This window comes from Lepisosteus oculatus, chromosome 12 (assembly GCF_040954835.1).
Source record: "Lepisosteus oculatus isolate fLepOcu1 chromosome 12, fLepOcu1.hap2, whole genome shotgun sequence".
NCBI classification, from domain to species: domain Eukaryota; kingdom Metazoa; phylum Chordata; class Actinopteri; order Semionotiformes; family Lepisosteidae; genus Lepisosteus; species Lepisosteus oculatus.
Window position 1 is genome coordinate 11,043,035 of NC_090707.1, and position 17,630 is coordinate 11,060,664.

The following is a 17,630-nucleotide window of genomic DNA, read 5'->3' on the forward strand; positions in this document are numbered from 1 at the left end:
TGAAGACGTTGATGGAGTTGACTTTCTCTAATACAGGTAGCATTTTAGCAATACCTTCCAAACCTGCTTTTCACTGGTAAACTCCTTAAAACAGGTTATTACTCTCTGTAGCTGGCGTCATGTTTAATCTTTTTTTTCGAAAGGGACTTAAACTGTGATGGGTTTTCAGAAGAAAGGGGCCAGGCATCTATCTGCTTCAAGTTATTTTGGGCTAGTGTTGCAATATTAGCCAGTTTAACTTCCCTTGAGAGAATATTTACACCAGATTGCTCTCAGCTGGAACATAAAGCCTAATAATCCTGTCCCAATTTACAGATACCAGGGTTCACAGTTAATCACACCTTCACACACCAATTTAGACGACAGAATTATCAAAAACGTTTCAAATGAGAGAAGTCTATCAAGACCCTCCAACTCATTCACATGCTGTAACCCAAAGATCCCAGAGCCCAAGTTGAAAAACGAAGTGATTCAATATGCACAGCATGACTAGGTGGGATTTTTCAAGAGCCCACAAACCTGTTTTAAACACAATTTCTCCTCTTCCCTGCCCTTGTTCTTGGCAAAGCCTGACTAGGCACATACACCACCCTCTTCATCATGTACACACCGATGCGCGGTTTAGCTGACTACACTTCAGTCCCTGCCTGGCTAGGCCGGGGCACCTTGGGTGGCTGACACAGCTGCTTCCCGGACTGTTACTGAGCAATGACACAGCGACTCTCTGCTAGGAAAAGCAAAATGCAGGAGTGACAAATGTGCAGGGCTAAACAGTCGCAGGCAGTTTTCGCTGAATCTCTCTTACCTTGTCGAATTTCCTATCACACATTGTTACTAGTCACTACACCCTGTGATTTCTGTATTGTAACCTTGCTGAGGCATTATAAACTTGGTGCAAATACACACTATATTTTTCTTCCTGGGCAAAATGAGTCCTCTTGTCTGTAGTTTGTTAGCATCATGCCATTTATTTTTCAGGTTTATTGATTATTTGATTGCACTTTCAGTATAACTCTCCGGCTCAACTGCTACAGGGCTTTCTGCCACATGACTGGTTTACTATGCTTTTACCGTACTCTCCTTATATAACATGGTTATTTGGTTGTACTTTAACTATACCAGTGTTGCAATGTGATTTTTCCTTTGTAATTTAACCGCAGTCCCCTAAGTGAAATAATAGTTCCATCATTCATTACTGCTACTGATGTAACAAGAATGTACTGTACAATTACTGTACTTCAGCTACAGTCCCTATTCTCGTGACTATATTACTTTGCTTTTATTAAAGCCCCCTGTTGTAACATGGATATTCTAATGTTCTTTTATTACAGCCTCCTGTGTCAATACGTGACATAATTCACTAGCACGCGCCAACAGCCTTTATTGTAACATGTCCAGCACAATAAAAGCAGACAGGCTGATTGAAAAGTGCAGAAACACTCAGGCAAAGGTGAGGACAGCAAGGTACTGTTGATCTGAAATCAAGGAGAGCCTCCTGGATAAACAAGGAGGGATTAGCCAGGAATGGAATCAGGGAGAATTATCAGACTAGCAGGCCTTCTTATGTTAATCCCAACCCTACCTGGATAAGACAACTGGAGAAATCCATTTTTTTATCCAGGAAGATAAAATATGCACCTCCTTCAATCTAGGCTATTCCGGTGCTACTGGAGATCCTCTAGAATCTCCAGCACCAGAGGTAAAACAATATTATTCTACTAGGTTTTTTAACCATCTCAGGATTGAAGACTGTCCCCAGGAAGTTATTTTTACTTAACATAATATTAAATTAATAAGGGCTAACAATAGCAATTGATAATCCAATTCAAAAGGGAGATATATACTATTATAGGACTGCCTATTCATATATTCATTAAAATACATATTAGAAAAAAAGAGATAAGAATTATTTAAGTGAACAGCCATTTAAGACCTTTTAAACACTGGTTAAATTAAAATTATTAATTCCAATTAAGTACTTACACAAGGCTAGTCTACAACAAGATGAAAGGCAAATCAAGTAACTCACTCCTACTCACTCTAATCCACAAATAGGATCATCCTCCAATTTGTTTCAATAGGCTGTGTGACGTCAAACCCCCAGCAAACTGAGGACATCACCCCAGTTTGGCACTTAGGCTTTATCAAAGGGAGACGTATGGCTGCACCCCCTGCGTTTTCATGGTGGGTGTTCAGAAATCCATTGTCACTGTGCCTAGTGGCCCTTTAAGGCTATCCTACTGTATATTTTCAATCGAAACATTACTTCAAACATCACTGTCAGTTCTTTTGCTTTTCATGTCTCCTGAGGTCTTCCCAATTTAAACTTAATGGTCCTCCATTACCACTGTTTCTAGGTTTCTGGACAGGCTAATGAGTTTCCTACAAAAAAAAATGGGGGTCCCCAAATACACTATTGCTCCAAAAATACAATAACTTTTAAAAGTTAAAATCTCCCTTTATTTGGCATTTTATGAAGGTTATATAGCTATTGAGTATCAGTTTATGTAGAAAGTTAAATAAACATCTCTTTTCAAGCAGTCTTCCACCTGTTCTTAATTTTAAAAAATGATTGGTAAAACTACAGCATAGAAGAGTTTGTATTCCAGAGAGATATAGGCATAATTTATTCCTGGGTAATGCACTCAACTCTGTGCATCTGCATGAGCATGAGATACAGCACTATTCCACAAAACACACATCAGTTGAGCTGTCATACTGCTTACCATCCTCACAATGCTTTTGATCAGTTACTGAAAGATGCACACTATTCTTTGAGTAATATCTGTAAATTATTCAACACAGAGCTCTCTCTCCTTCTGCCTCCCTATGCTTCTTCATAAGAGTGTATTCATGTATTCCCTTTACATTTTATGCTTGCCACGACTTTGCATACATTTAAAAATACGGATTTTTGAATACAAGGTTTGTGTTTCATTTGGATTTCAGAAATTGTCAGAACAATTTTTATGCATACCTCTGTAATGAGTGGGGGCCCATAAGTGGTACGGAGATATTGTATCCCAATTTTAAAATGATACCTATATTCATTAGCACATGCAACCACAATATCCAGTTTACCAGTGAACAACATGAGTGAGATGAAAGAAACAGGCTTCATAAAGTAAAGAAAAGTACAGATACAGTTCTTTCACATGCTGTCACCAAATGCAGAACAGCAGTTTTTTTTGCTTTTTGCGAGTATTTGAACCTGACAAAACTCTAATAATAGGTTACTCTGTACCCATTCCTCTTCTCAACATTCTGAAGGACCTCTGTCACATTTCCCCTTTTCATCTGCCACCCAAACATATCCCTCATTTAGCCTGTGGCTGTGATCCAGTAAGAGCATACCCTACTGAAACCAAATTCTGTATTAACAAAATGGAGAAAGGAAAATGGTCTGGATACAGAACTCCTGCATTACCATCTGAAAGAGATTAAATGAACTTTCAGAGTCATCAGGCTCTATGGCCCTGTCTCCCTGGATGTCCTGTGTCTGTGTGTATCTCAGTGCAGGGGCTATTTATACTCCCCCCCGGGAGACTGTTATTTATAACTATACACCACAGAATACTTCACAGGCAGACAAGCCCTGAGCACTGACCCATATATGCACTGGGTGTGTGTGCACCCCTGTAAACTGTTATGTACTGTATATGGTAGCCTTTAAACTGTATTTATACCCTTGATGAACTGTAACTAAACATTGATTTAGCATGAAAACCTCACATTTAGCAGTTCAATAACAATCAATATAATCAATAAAAAGACTTACATAACTTTCAATTTATTTATATTGTGCATTTATTTTGTGAACTGTTTGTATTATTATTTTTTCAAAAGAATACAAAAAAGTTTCCAAAAATCTTTTTTTTTTTTTTTTTTTACTTTACCAACCCTCCATCACCCTAACTGGCACCATACTCCCAGTCTTTACTCAAGGACCCCTGTAATAAAGTCAGACAGCAACCAACTAGAAAGAATCAGCATTGACGAGTGCATTTCAAACTACAATGAAATAAAATGTACACAGTAACTTGTAAGACTTCCAATTTACAACACTAAATTGACTAACTTTCCAGGCCTGCATGGTGGTATACTCTGCTATTCAGAACGAGACAACAAAATTTCCTGTGACATGATGCAGCCCTGTTTCACTGTAAACAAGCAGGCCTGTGAATACATCTCTTTTAATCTAATAGAAATATTGCTCTCGGCTTTGGCAATAAATGGAACTTACTTATTAACCCTGCATACAGATTATTTTGGAAACTTTCTGTGGTGAAATATCTGTTGCACAACCTGTACTTAATTCGCACATTACACACATTACAGTGACTAGTGAGCAGGAAGGGCCACATAACGACACAATTCGTGGGCACTCGCACTCTCACCATTGGGTTTGTGACAACATGGCGACTTTTAGTACATTCACAAAGTTCACGATTTTGTGCTTCATTCGAAATTTGTAACATTCTTCTCTATCTTCAGTGAATTTATTTTGGTACGGAGATTTAATAACTCGTCTGAGAAACTGGGACTGCAGTTCCTTTTAAAAAAGGCATTGACTGCAGCGGCACTATGAACCTACAGAAAATCTGTTTCTTCCGCTGCGAGAGGCCCATATTAGAGTCAACATCAAACAGGAGTTTGCGCCCTTACACAGAGAATCAGACAAAGAAGACGGGACCTGTTTCCAGGATTTAATCTCTCTAGACACTCCTAAAACATCTAAAAAGGAGCCCGATATACTCTGGGTAGAAATCTTAAATAAAATAATTTGATGATTAGGATTTTGGAAGCACAATTTATTTTAATCCATATATTACCCAAAGAAATAACTTCATCTGTGACAATCGAAGCACAGATGTTTTTTTAAACCTTTATGAAATCTTAAATAATGAGGCTAGTTCCCTCCCCCCTATTTGCTCATGAGTGCAAACAAATCATGCATAGGTGGCAAGGGCAACCTCACTCCTAATGGGACTCCACAGGCAGATACTGTAGAATGGAAGCATAGGTACAAAAAGAAACAGCAGCCAAAAACAGTCGCATCTAATTCTGAATGTATGATGTTGAATATGGATTTATTTACCTCTCACATTCAATATTTTGTGACTCTTCCTTTGGCCACAATAACCTTGAGGTGAGGCTTCCTGTAGGATTTCAATAGGGTCAGAAATGTACCATGACGGAAACTAACGCACTACAGAATGCAAAACCAAACCCTCGAGATCACACAACCTGCACTTGTGTTAAATGTTCTACTAGAGACACTGATAACCATCAAAAATGTATTTCTATGCTTCCTTAGTCATTTCCTCATTGAGCATGGCACAGGCTTTTTACGTTCTCCTATTGTACAGAACATTGGTGACTAATGTCATTACGTATGTTTTTGGTTGAAATACCCTGGTAGAATTCAACCTGTCTGTCTCTCAGCTCTAACAAGGACACCAGGACCAGAGGATCCAAACCAACCCTAAAGCAGACTTTTTCACAGAAGGGATGATGAGACTAGCAAGACTGTCCAAAATTCTGTCTCATTTATCCACTTTGTTTGGTCCAATTTGAGCCAATCAGTTGATGTTTGGAAAATTCTTCTCTTTTCTTCTTAGGCTTCCTTGATACTGCGGCAAACAGGAGGACTTAAAGGGTAGCATTCAAGATATTGTATCCTAATGATGCCAGAGATTTTTTTCAAGATTTCCAATTGCTACCCCTGGGTGTGAGTTAACTTCCCCAATCAATTTGCTGACCTCACAGTTGGGCAAAACTTTCTTACATCAGCACCACAGTGGGGTTTCAACAACCCTATTAACCTTGAACTTCATAATGACAAACGTCACTGACATGTCTTACAGAATTTTTTAAAACCAACTCAAATTGTTGTAATCATTTACTTTTGATCTTTGGACAGATCTCTGAGTTCCCCTTTCATGACAAAGTACAGAGTGTTTCACCTATTTCTCTACTTGATGTCCTCTGACATCAAGGAACAATAAAGATGACTTCCAGAAGCTTCTATTAAGTTTCTGAGGCCTTGTAAAACTACCAGATGACAAAAAAATTATTAGAGAACTAAATTTTTAGCATTTATTTTCAACAGATTTAGATTACATGAATAAATCTGAATAGTCAGTATGTAGAAATGTATGGATTTGTACAGTTTGGCTACTGATACGTTCAGTATTCCTCTTGATAAATCTGGATCACATTTAAGTCCTAAAAGTTTAAAAATATTGATGTACACCTGCAAATTCTTTGCTAAATCAAGTCCATTGAGGTTAAGAATCTTTATACTCCTGTATAAAACCAGGGAATAGAAATGACAAAGGTTGTGGCCCTTGACAAAAATGACAAAATTGTCATTTTTTTGTCAATAGTTTGTCAATAGTCAATAGTTTGTCAATAGTCAATAAAAACATTGGTGTTTTAAGCATCAACAAAATCCTGTTTTTTATTGCTGTCTCATCTAGCACATATATTTTATGAAACTTTTGTTTATAATACCCTGTAATTTTTTGCAAATAATCATCAAATATTTATTGTGAACATTCTACTTTTCAAATTTGAGGCTTTTCTGCTTCAACCTGTTCTGAGACAAATTAGTCCCTGTAATATGTTACTAAAAATACATGGAGCGCCGAAGTCTCTCTTATGTTAACTTAACTTCCCAGGCTTTCATGTGCGGTATACATAAATTACATATAGGCCTAAAACTTACATTTCAATATTTTGTGTACAATATAAAGAAGACTACGTTTTAGAATAAAGGTGATGAAAATTCTGGTCTGTTGGTTTTCCAGGATGGGTAGCTCTCTCTGCTCAGAGACATAAGGATTTATTCATTTTTTAATCAGTCTAACCCTTCTTCAGAATTTCATTAAAGACTCGAAATTAGCATGATTTAAGATTAAGGCCCAGCGCAGATGATGAAATTATATACTTGGCCTGAAAGGAGAGAAATGCACACTGGAGGAAAGTGAAAAGCAATCAGGCAGTGCTCGTTTCTGCTGCCCTACAGAACACAGAGACTTATGGAAGTGAAGCAAATAACTGAACCAGGCCAATACACTTATTAAATTTCTCACTGTGTATAGGCATGGTAATTTTACTTTCTCAGGAATGTTACACTGGAATTACTTTGCTTTTATTGATCTCGCCTACAGGTTTATGTTGATTTCTGTACTAGAGTAGATTATGATAATTGTTTACTATAGTAAAAGTTCCTAAGGATAGTATTGCATATTCCATTTGTTATGGTAAGTCACAACATTAGCATAGAAAACTCATGTAAATCAGAAATTACAGGAAAGGAAAATGAATTTGGGCTCATTTGTAAGTCATTTAAAAGAAACCCATGCAAAATATGCCACAACACCAGGCACATTTACCATATTGAAAAACTATACCAGTTTGTGGGTAGCACTGCTCCAGTATGACCAGGGAATGTCTGAAGGCTCCTTCCAAACCTTCCTTCTGTTTTCCTTAAGAGTAGCCAGGCCAACAAATGCACCAGTGTCTGTGTGTACATGCCCCCCTGCTCTACACAGACTAGCATCAAGCCTTAATTAAAAGTCCCTGCCAAGCTGTTCACTGGCTGGACATCATTAAAGATCCCAAGGGCACAGGGCTCCCAGACAGCAGGTGATAAACAAGGTTAAGAGAAAGGACCCGGAGACCTTACTTACAACACCACCACAACTGGTCCACCACAGGGTATACAAAGTCCCATTTTTTTCGTAAATGGGCTCACAGTACGTGAGCTGCTCAGCTGGTTTTACAATAAGATTTCTGTGCACTGCCATGAGATCCTTAGAGATTAATGCAGTGTAACTTGCACACTCTGTTAGAGCAGCTGCTTCAAGATAAGATAACTTTATTGGCCATATACAATTTCTTGTATTAGGAATTTGTCTTTTCACATACCTCAACTTGCTCTCCACGAGACATACAGACAGGGAGAGAAGGTTGGGGTCAGAGCGCAGGGTCAGCCATTTATATGGTGCCCCTGGCGCAGTTGGGGTTAAGGGCCTTGCTCAGGGGCCCAACGGTGTAGGATTCCTCTGCCAGCCGTGGGATATGAACTGGCAACCTTCCAGCCACAGGCACAGATCCATAGCCACAGAGCCACCGCACTGCGCAAGTCAAGTCAACTAAATTGAAAAAAAGCCCTTAAACAAAGCCTTAAATTATAAACCTCCTTCACCATGCTTTACTAACTGGAATATTACTACAATTATTGTTGTTACAAATATATAATTATTACTAAAACTACCATCATTATAATAACAACTATTATTACTCAGTTCCTCATACACTGGAATACCATTTGTGAATTTCTGGATTTAAAACAGCTTGTGTTTTGAAGGGCATCAATGATAATTAGTTGCTACCATTACAACATAAGGCAACATGCTGATTACAAACCTACAGGGGGGAGAGCGTGGGTGTGAGGAAAAAGCCAGGGCTGCAAATACGACAAGGGGGATACCCTGGCCTGTCTTTACAGGACAGAGCCGTACACCTCTCTCTCTTTCACAGTGCTTGGACTGAAGTTACTGGACGCTGCTTGAACAGCTCTGTCTCACCATGTCTGCTCCCATAGACACCATAAATTCTGACACACAGAACAGAAGGAAAGGTGAATTCAAATCTAGTACTGGGTCCTTAAATCAGTAGATAAACAGAAGCTTTGATCACAGCACTAGTAGCAAAAGGAGCCTGTTGTTTTCTGGAAGAGGCTGAACAAGGCACTGGGGCGAGAAGAGTTAGCAACACAGATGAACAACACAGGAAAACTGGAGTGAGCTCAGTGCTTTCTTCCCCCCAGGAGTGGCAGAAGAGAGAAGGGACAGAGTAGGACAGGGCACTGAAAGAGGCCCACACTAAATACCTGTGCTTGAATTCCTGGCAGTGCCCTCCAATTCCTCCACTCAAAGCTCTCCATTCAATCACCAGCTTCACTCAAACGTTTAACATAAAACATGTTTCCCTTGGCTTCAGAATAATGTGATAGGTGCATCAATGAATGGAGTGTGTCTTTTACATTAACTCCTTGAGTTAAAAACAAATGTCTAAATTAACAAAAAGGCCAGCTAATCAGTTCCTTGAGAGTGTAATCTGGAAAGAAAAGCAAAAGACTGCTGTCCCAGAGGATTCAGAAGCCCTGTTACAGTCTCTAACTTGGCCTGGGCGTCACTGAGCAAGTCACAACACAGCACAACTTACAGGCACGCTGGTAATGTTCCACAGGAAACACCTACACTGCTAATCCTGATATTTCCATCAGGGGCAGCTAATGCCATATTGTTCTTGGTCACGCAAGGCATATTTTTAAACTCTAACCCAGCAGCCCAATGCTACACTCCCCCGGGACTCAGTCAAACAGGGTTCCCACCAAACCCTTTTCTGAACTGCAGTTTTTCAATTAACTGGGCAACTGCTGACCATCTGTACCAACCTGGAAAAGATTAACCACACCAGTCATTGGTTCTGTTAATCAGGTTTTGCAATGAGTAAATTATCTGAAGTAATTCACTGATGCAAAACACACATGCATTGTCAAGATATTATATAATATCCCTATAATAAAGATTTTAAAAACTGTTATCCTGATGCAGATATAAAATAAAAAAATAATTAAAAAAAACAAAACCCACCTTCCTCCATGCATAAAATCAGAGATGGGGGTATACACCAATTCCAAGACAGTTAAAATCGAAGCACTGCTTCTATCCACCTTAACTGGTGATTCCAGAATAACTATTCACTTAGAAATCCTCCCCAACATGAGCATGTAGAATGAACCCCTACAGCCTTAAGATCCCACAACAAATTCCTAATCCTGGATTTCACATGATTCACAACAGAAAGAGTGGCTACAGGATAACCTGAAGGTGCAGGATGAAACCCTAAAGCCTTAAGATTCCAGGACACCAGACAGCCTCTGATACCTAGGGATCACATAATCTAATACAGGATGACAGCCTACCACCTAGAGATCACATGATCCCATTCAGGGTGCTCACTGAACTGTGAGTGAATGGCCAGTAAACTGCTGCACACCCACACATAATGTTATACTAAAAGAGACCCCCAGATACATACTTTAAACAGCATCCTTTAGTGCCTTTCCAAATTAAGATGTTCCACTTTCCATATCACTATTTACCGTGAAGACTCTGTTAGTTGTTCTCCACATAGTCGGCAGAAGGTTTACACCATACATATTTGATTGGAATTCTAACAGCAGTCAAGCTAAATTCCCTCACTGAACTCTACTATAAAGACTCTCATAGCCGGCTTACCTGTCTGCTCCCCAGGGTATGAAAATGAGGATTCAGCACACAGTCAGCTCAGCGTGGGACAGCAGTGATGAACTCAATACACACTCATCATAGCTACACAAGAAGGCTTTAGCCACTTTATAGACAGACGCCTGGAGAGACTTCTCACTGACCCTTGGGAGTCACTCCCGACCACTTTAAACTATCACACTGTTCTTTCAGCAATCCGTAAAAACAGCCTTCAATCTGGATTTAACCCAATACGAAATTTCGGAACATCTCACGTGACCTGAAGTGATCATATGATTTGTAACACGTCGCCTGCCAGGTGGGCCCTAACAGGCAAGGTCCCAGGGGTCGTGGAGAGCGTTTCTGGGCTTCACAAAGTGTGTCAGTTTTGCCAGGAGGTTGTTTCGAAAAATAATGGCAAAACCATGTTATTATTAACTACCCCTATTTGGATCTCGGGTGCACATGGTGAAAATAAAAATTCTTAAAGCTTTTGACAGACTGAAATGTCGCACTGCATGAAGAAGCGAATCATAAATACGATCATATGTACATTGTATAGATCGGAATCGAAATACGTACAGTATGGATATATCCGAGGTGAGAGGTGACGGATCATACAGGATAGGTGTGCATAGGAAGCGCAGAGTGCTGGACAGTGGATATTAGTCTACTGGAAAAAAAAAACCCGCTGACAGCCCAATCAAACGTCACGAGCACTGAAATTGGACTGAATCGCAAGGTAATTTAATAAAGCGAATTAGCTGACTCCGTCCCCTTGGAATAAATAATGTCACTGTGATACTGCAGTCCTGAAACGGCTTTCAGGAGTTGGTAGCTTTGTCTCTGCTACACGTCATGGTTGTAATACTGTACTGGGTTTATCGGCTAGGTTCTTAAAATTCGCAAACAGCTAGCTAGTGGCTTTTATCTTTAAAAAAAAAGCTCTAATGGAGGAGAAAACTAGTTTATGGACAGGCTAATAAAATTAGTGAACAAATACAACACTATTAAATTAACAGTTATTGTATATTTGTATGATTTTGCTTCCGTTGTTTGGTTCAGTTGGCATGCGGTCTCGACGAGGTGGAAAAACAACTAATCGCCATTCTAATGAAGCATACAGAAACTATAAAAAACGTGATAAACTATGGTAGTGTAATTGACAATTTGCTCTGCAACAAATTGCATAACATCAACAAGTTCCACGGTTTAGGGTTTTTCTGCGTGGTACCGTTATGAAGTAAAAAATGCAAAAAATACAGTAATTATCATAGTGCAACACAGGTAATTCAACACAAGCCCCAAGCCATTCAGTACAGTACTAGTAAGTTTTATGCATTCCTTCGTGTATTTCTATTGTACATTTTTACCTGTCTTCCTTACTGTCACTCGCATATGCCTGTATCATCATTAATACTACAGCCTCAGCCCTCTCCCTAGCGTTACTGAATAAAAACACAGCTTTCTGGAACGGAGAGTCTGTTCTGGGAATTCCCTCGATATCTATTTATATTAATAATACAAAGAATCAGCATATAATACCGCAAGACCACACGTAGCCCACTTTGATCGAAGGTTTTGAAAATAACACAAGCCAAATTCAAATCTTATCATACATCAGATATTATTATTATTATTATTGGTGTATATATACATATTCCGCACGCCTGGTTGTAAAATAAGCAAAAACAATCTAAGCCGCGCATTACGTAAGCATACACTTTTCCACTACCTTACTTACCCCGGGAAGAAAGGAATACAAAAGAGGGGAGGCAAGAAAGAAAGGGAGCCAGCAATTCCATTTAAAAAAATGTATTCAAACCATAAAGATGCTTAGAAAAATCATGTATTTTTTTTGTATATCCAGTTACAGCGTTGTAGGGATGGGCCCCGGACCTCATCCAGGACTTGGCGTGCGCCAGAGGCGGCTCTTACTGCATCCCCGTGCCTGCCCCTCTCCTCTGCTCGTGCGGGCTTGCTCAGATGTTTGAGGAGTCCGAGGGGCAGTGAGGAATCAGAGACGCCCCGAAATCGGCAGTGGTGATGTTTTCCCGTGTTCCTCGAGTGGATGGGCAGCGGCCAGTCGTCTCATGGAGAAATCTCATTTCTTATGTATTTTTTTAAAGACCTCACCTCGCATCCGCCAGGGCGCCTATTTCCGCCGCAGAAGCAACAGCACCCACTGCATACTGTAGCTCCCTGCAATCACAAACGCATTCCTTCGCCTCATCCCCAAAATGCACAGGCATAACTATCCGTTAACTACACCTTCTATTCTCTTTCTCCTTCAGAAAATATGTGCTGAAATATAAACGGAAAAAAATAAAGCAAAACGGGTAAAGGAGTGATAACTGGGGTACCCCCTATTTTTTACAAACCCAGTGAAATACCAACATGTTGAGTTATCATTCAGTTTTTAATTTTGTTGGATACAGAAGCACCACTTTCCCTTCATCTTGGATTTCTACAGCGCCAGGCAAAGAGCAAACCAGGAAGAAAACGCACACTGAAGAGGGGTTTGAACCATCCCGCAGGAGAGAGCGGGGAGGATTTCTGTGCATAAAACTGAGAGCGAACCGATTTCTACGGAACGTATACAAACAAAAATACAGTATTGTACACACATTCGGTCAGGTGAAAGAGAACCGTATATTAAGGTCCTCTGTTACCTTTTAACTATCACCATTTCACTCTACGAGAAGAGCATTCCTAGTTTGTCATTGTATTATACACGTCTGTTAAATTCATTATTTTTTTAAAGAATGCGAAAAAAAACGTTTTTACAGTCGCTGTCGTTAACGACAACCATTGTTTTTTTTTAAAGCAGCAGGATGATTATAATACCCATTTCAGAATTTCTAATGCAGCACTTCATATCTTAACCTGCAAATTAAAACTATCGCATTGTCCACATCTCCGGATCCCACGCACAGAACACAGGCTCAACCCGATCGCAGATATTCTCCGATTTGCACTCTCCGATTTAAACCCTTGTTCAGCATTTCATCCTTTGCGTTGTTTGGAATTACAATTCCAATATTACAATTTTAATGACGGATGAAAAGCAGTGTAACTAGGAATTGAGGTACAGTATGTGAATTTCTATGTTACATAATTTACCACCATAAAACCAGCTTGAAGTTCTATATACAATATAAGCTCGATTTACATCTTTTAATACCTCAATAATGTCTCAAGGAAACCACCTAGAGATGTCAAACTTCTTGTATTTTGTTGTGTGTGATTTGGGATTTTTTTTACATCCTTCACTTGAGCATTTATATGCCTATTTATTTTTGATACACACTTTTTCAAATATTAATAACTTTGAGAGGAAAACATGCAGAACTTTCAAACCACTGATGTTTATTTTTTCAGGAATTGTATTTACACTGCATTATTTAGAAACCTTCGTTTTTAGGTGCAATATACATGAGTTCATAACGCGAGAATATGCGAAGTACCTGCATATGACCATATAAAGCAGAATACCAAAATTCAAAATAGGTTACAATAATGCATCTTGTGTGTGTGTTGGATTCGATTTTCTTTAATTAGTTTTCATTTTCTGTTTTCATTTCAAAGGGCCTTTAGTATTGCAGTTACTGTACATATGCTATAAGTTTGAAAGAAGGAAAGATGTGCTGTACTTGGTAGCTTTTTTTAAGAGCACCGATGAAGTTCAACCCAAGTGTTTTACAGAGTCCACGGAAAGTATGAAATACTTTCTGTGGACCTTACGGATTTTTTTAATATGACTTTAGTCTACATGCAATATTCTGGGTTAGGTGGAGGTTGTTCCACAGTCAATACCTTTTTACCTAGAGCCACAATGTCCAAACCAAGTGTTTATTAGGGTCCACATTACCCTTGAAATTTCATAACCTTTCTTCTAATTATGAAACTTTCCTTTCATTTGTTAATGATTTTTTTTAAAAAATATGGCACTTAAATATTTAAGTATTTAAATATTGTACTTGCAATATTCTGGGAGAGGCAGGGGATCTTTCACAGTCAATAGCTTTTCCACCACAGCACCAATGATGTTCAGACCATGTGTTTAACAGGTTCCACGGTACCCCTGAATTTTCACAACCTTTCTTTGATTTGTAAAACGTTTCTTTATAATTTTATTTCTGGCTATGTGTCCTCTTTGAGGAGTTGGTTAGGTCCCTGCCGATTGTGCTCTCCTTTGTAAACATTCCGATTGCTTTTTGAGGTGTTTGTGGTCTTTTAGGTACTGGGGTCACATGGTGGGATGCTGAGGCTTGTGCTGCAGATGTTTGGAAGCAGTACCATGAAAGCTGGGAGTACGTTTTCTAGATTGTGTGGTGTTGCATGTCTTTTCTTGGCAGCAGGGTGGAGATCTCTATTCTGATGAGAAGGACTGATGGACCGAACCGCCTGCTGTCTTTGGGTCTTTAGATTGTTGGTACCATGGAAGATGATGTGCCTTGGTGTCCATAGGGTTGATCTGGAAGGAAGCCGAGGTGCCTTTTCTTTCATTGGACACCATACCTTTGCTGTTTTGAGTCCTGGGAAATGCCTGTGTTCACTGATGTATTTCCCACTGCAGTCAATGGGAATGGCTACCTCAGAGTCACTGGTTCTGGAGTGCCTGAGGTGCACTATACTGCCAAGCAGAAGTTTGTGTGGGAATGTGTGAAAATAAGGTGGGGGTGTTGGGTGAGGCCATCTGTGGGGCCGGTGGTGTGTGTTAATCGCACTGTGTTTAGGCAAAAAAGAGACAGGTGTGCAGTGAGAGTGTTTGGGGTGTTAGAGTTTGCTGTGCAGATAACAGGGTTGTCAGTGTGTGTGGAGGTTTGTGTAATTATGTTGCATCCTGAGCCTCAGGGCTGTTCTGTTGTTTTTAGGGCTGCAGTAAGAAATATTCAGATTCCTAAGCTGTTGTTTGAGAATTTTTACTTTCCTTTCTGTGAGCTGCAGCTCGGCTCTGCAAGGCTATTGAGGACTGCAGGTTTTTGTTGTCCTGCAAACTCTATCATTTGCATCTGGATGTGGTGATTTCAGATCTTGTATTCATTTTTGAATGTGATACTTTATTTTTTTAATAAAGTGGTAGTCACCACTTTGTGAATCTCGCCAGAATCAGTTCCTGCTGCCTACCTCTGCTGATGCCTCTTTTGGTGATATTTGATTATATCTTGCATATATCTGTGTGCCAGGCTTTTTGGTGCTCAGTAACATAACATCACTTTATTAGCCCTATATAATTTCTTGCATTAGGAGTTTGTCATTCCGCATACCCCACCTTGCTCTCCACGAGACACAGACAGGGAGAGAAGCTTGAGGTCAGAGCACAGGGTCAGCCATAATACAGCGCCCTTGGAGCAGTTTGGGATAAGGGCCTTCCTCAGAGGCCCAACGGAGTAGGATTCCTCTGCCAGCTGCAGAAGATAGCCACAGAACCACTGCTCCGCCCAGTAAAAAAAAAAGGTAGTTTTCACAGTTGTTTGCCTGGTAGCAGCCAGCAATAAGGGTCTCTGGGTTCTCTCTCATCATTTTTTCCATTCCTATATTTTCTTTCTTGAACACTATTGACCTGGCACAAGGGGGCTGGTTTCTGCATTGTATTCACCTCTGAATGGGCTGTCTGATGGCACAGATATTCAAGGAATGGATTCTATGCAGGTTCCAACTGTCAAAGAAATCATGATGAGGACAAAAAACCACAATCTGCACCCATAGCCTACAAACACACAAAAGTCCAGAACCAGGAAAGCATTCCAGGAAGACAACCATAAAACACAATCAACTAATGAAGTCTACAAACAGACCAAAGTCCAAAACCAGGTAGGTAACCAGGAACATAGAACAACCAACAGGGAAAAACCAAGATGCAAAAAAAAAAGAAGGAAACAAATCCCAGGAACAAAAAACAAGAATTAGGCTAACAAGGAAAGCAAGCAGGATTAGGAGAAAGCTATTAAAATAAGGGAAATAGTAAAAAATGAGAATATTTACAGCAAACAACACTATACACAATGTGGTTAGAGAGCAGGATTTAAATAGGCCTGATGAAGGAAAGTAGGGAGAGCTAGTGACACTAGACAATGAGGGAGTGGCAAAAGACATCTGCTTGGTCTGTTCCTCTGCTGTACAGCAAGAGTAGCTCCTAGAGGTTGGGGGTGCCCTCTGGTGGCAAGATGGTGGAACCATAGCGACCAAAGAATCTTGTTTTCATAAACAAGACACAGAGGTGATACTTTGCAAACAGATTAACAAGAGTTTAACAAGCATTTACTTCCTCTAATTTAATGATTGATAAAAGACAATCACCTTTTGTTACAACAGTTGTAATAGTGTTGCAAGTCTATATGAGTGCATACTTATTGTGAGATTTCAGGTGGGTAGCTGCGTCAGCATGCGTAGGCTGTAAAGGAACAACTAATAGGTTTATTCCACTCTGAAAAAAAAAGAGAAAAAAGCACAACGTTTCGGCCATGGAGCCTTCTTCAGGTGTGCTTATTGTGAGAAGTTTATAGTGAAATCAAGTATTTTCACAAAAACAAAACCCAACAGTATCGATTGTTTTTTTTTTATTTTTAAGAACTTTATTTTCTTTTCACAAAAAAAAATACAGGACATCACAAATTAGAAAGCTTTACATTAATATACATACTTAAAACAGTATATATGATCACATCTCATTACATTTTGACACGGTACCAGTTACATAGCAACAATTTCTTTTTTTTCTGGTGCAAATCACATTCTTTACTTAAACACGATAATGTTTTTCACAGTTTCTTGAGATATTGCAATTTATGGGATAGTTAAAAGTTTTCTAAGATCTCACCCAATTGGCCATATTCCCCTCCGAGATGTCAGCGTCCAAAAACTAGAAGATTTTGTTGCACCCCAGAACAAAAGGCAGACCCCTGTGGGCATTTTAACATCAGTCCAAACAAGGAAGGTGTGGAAACACACATCCTCTAAGCTTCTGTGCAACTTTCACAGAGATTTAGCCCGGAGTGTCATCCACCAGTGCTTACCGGTACGAACTTTCTTGTACCGTAGGGGCCTCACCCCCAGCCCTCACTGCGTTAGAGTGGGCTGCGGCGAGGAGGAGACTGTGACCCATCTCCTGTGGTCCTGCTTTCTTGCTAAGGCCTTCTGGGCACAGTTTGAAGATTGGTTGCAAGCTCTCTCACCCCAATTTACCCTGACCGCTGCTTTCGTCATATATGGCATCTCTCCTGTCAAACTTCCTCCTGACGTGTTTGACAGTATCTGGGCCGTGGAGAACAGTGGGAAAGACGCCCTGTGGAGAGTGAGAAACATGGGGCTGTTCAAAGGCAT

At 39.8% G+C, this 17,630-nt stretch overlaps 1 protein-coding gene across 13 annotated transcripts in view; it reads right to left on the reverse strand.

Moving 5' to 3' along the window:
* hecw2a (HECT, C2 and WW domain containing E3 ubiquitin protein ligase 2a) overlaps positions 1-13,010 on the reverse strand; it is a 49,806-nt gene extending 36,796 nt beyond the window's left edge. For 3 of the 13 annotated variants that reach the window (XM_015358764.2, XM_015358765.2, XM_069197138.1), the window contains exon 1: positions 12,049-13,010. The gene's annotated coding sequence lies outside the window, so the exon portion shown is untranslated. Of the gene's footprint in view, positions 1-10,316; positions 11,033-12,048 lie in introns of those variants that run through there. The other 10 variants (XM_069197136.1, XM_069197135.1, XM_069197134.1 and 7 more) reach the window with 5 other exon arrangements.
* Positions 13,011-17,630: the final 4,620 nt, after the last annotated feature.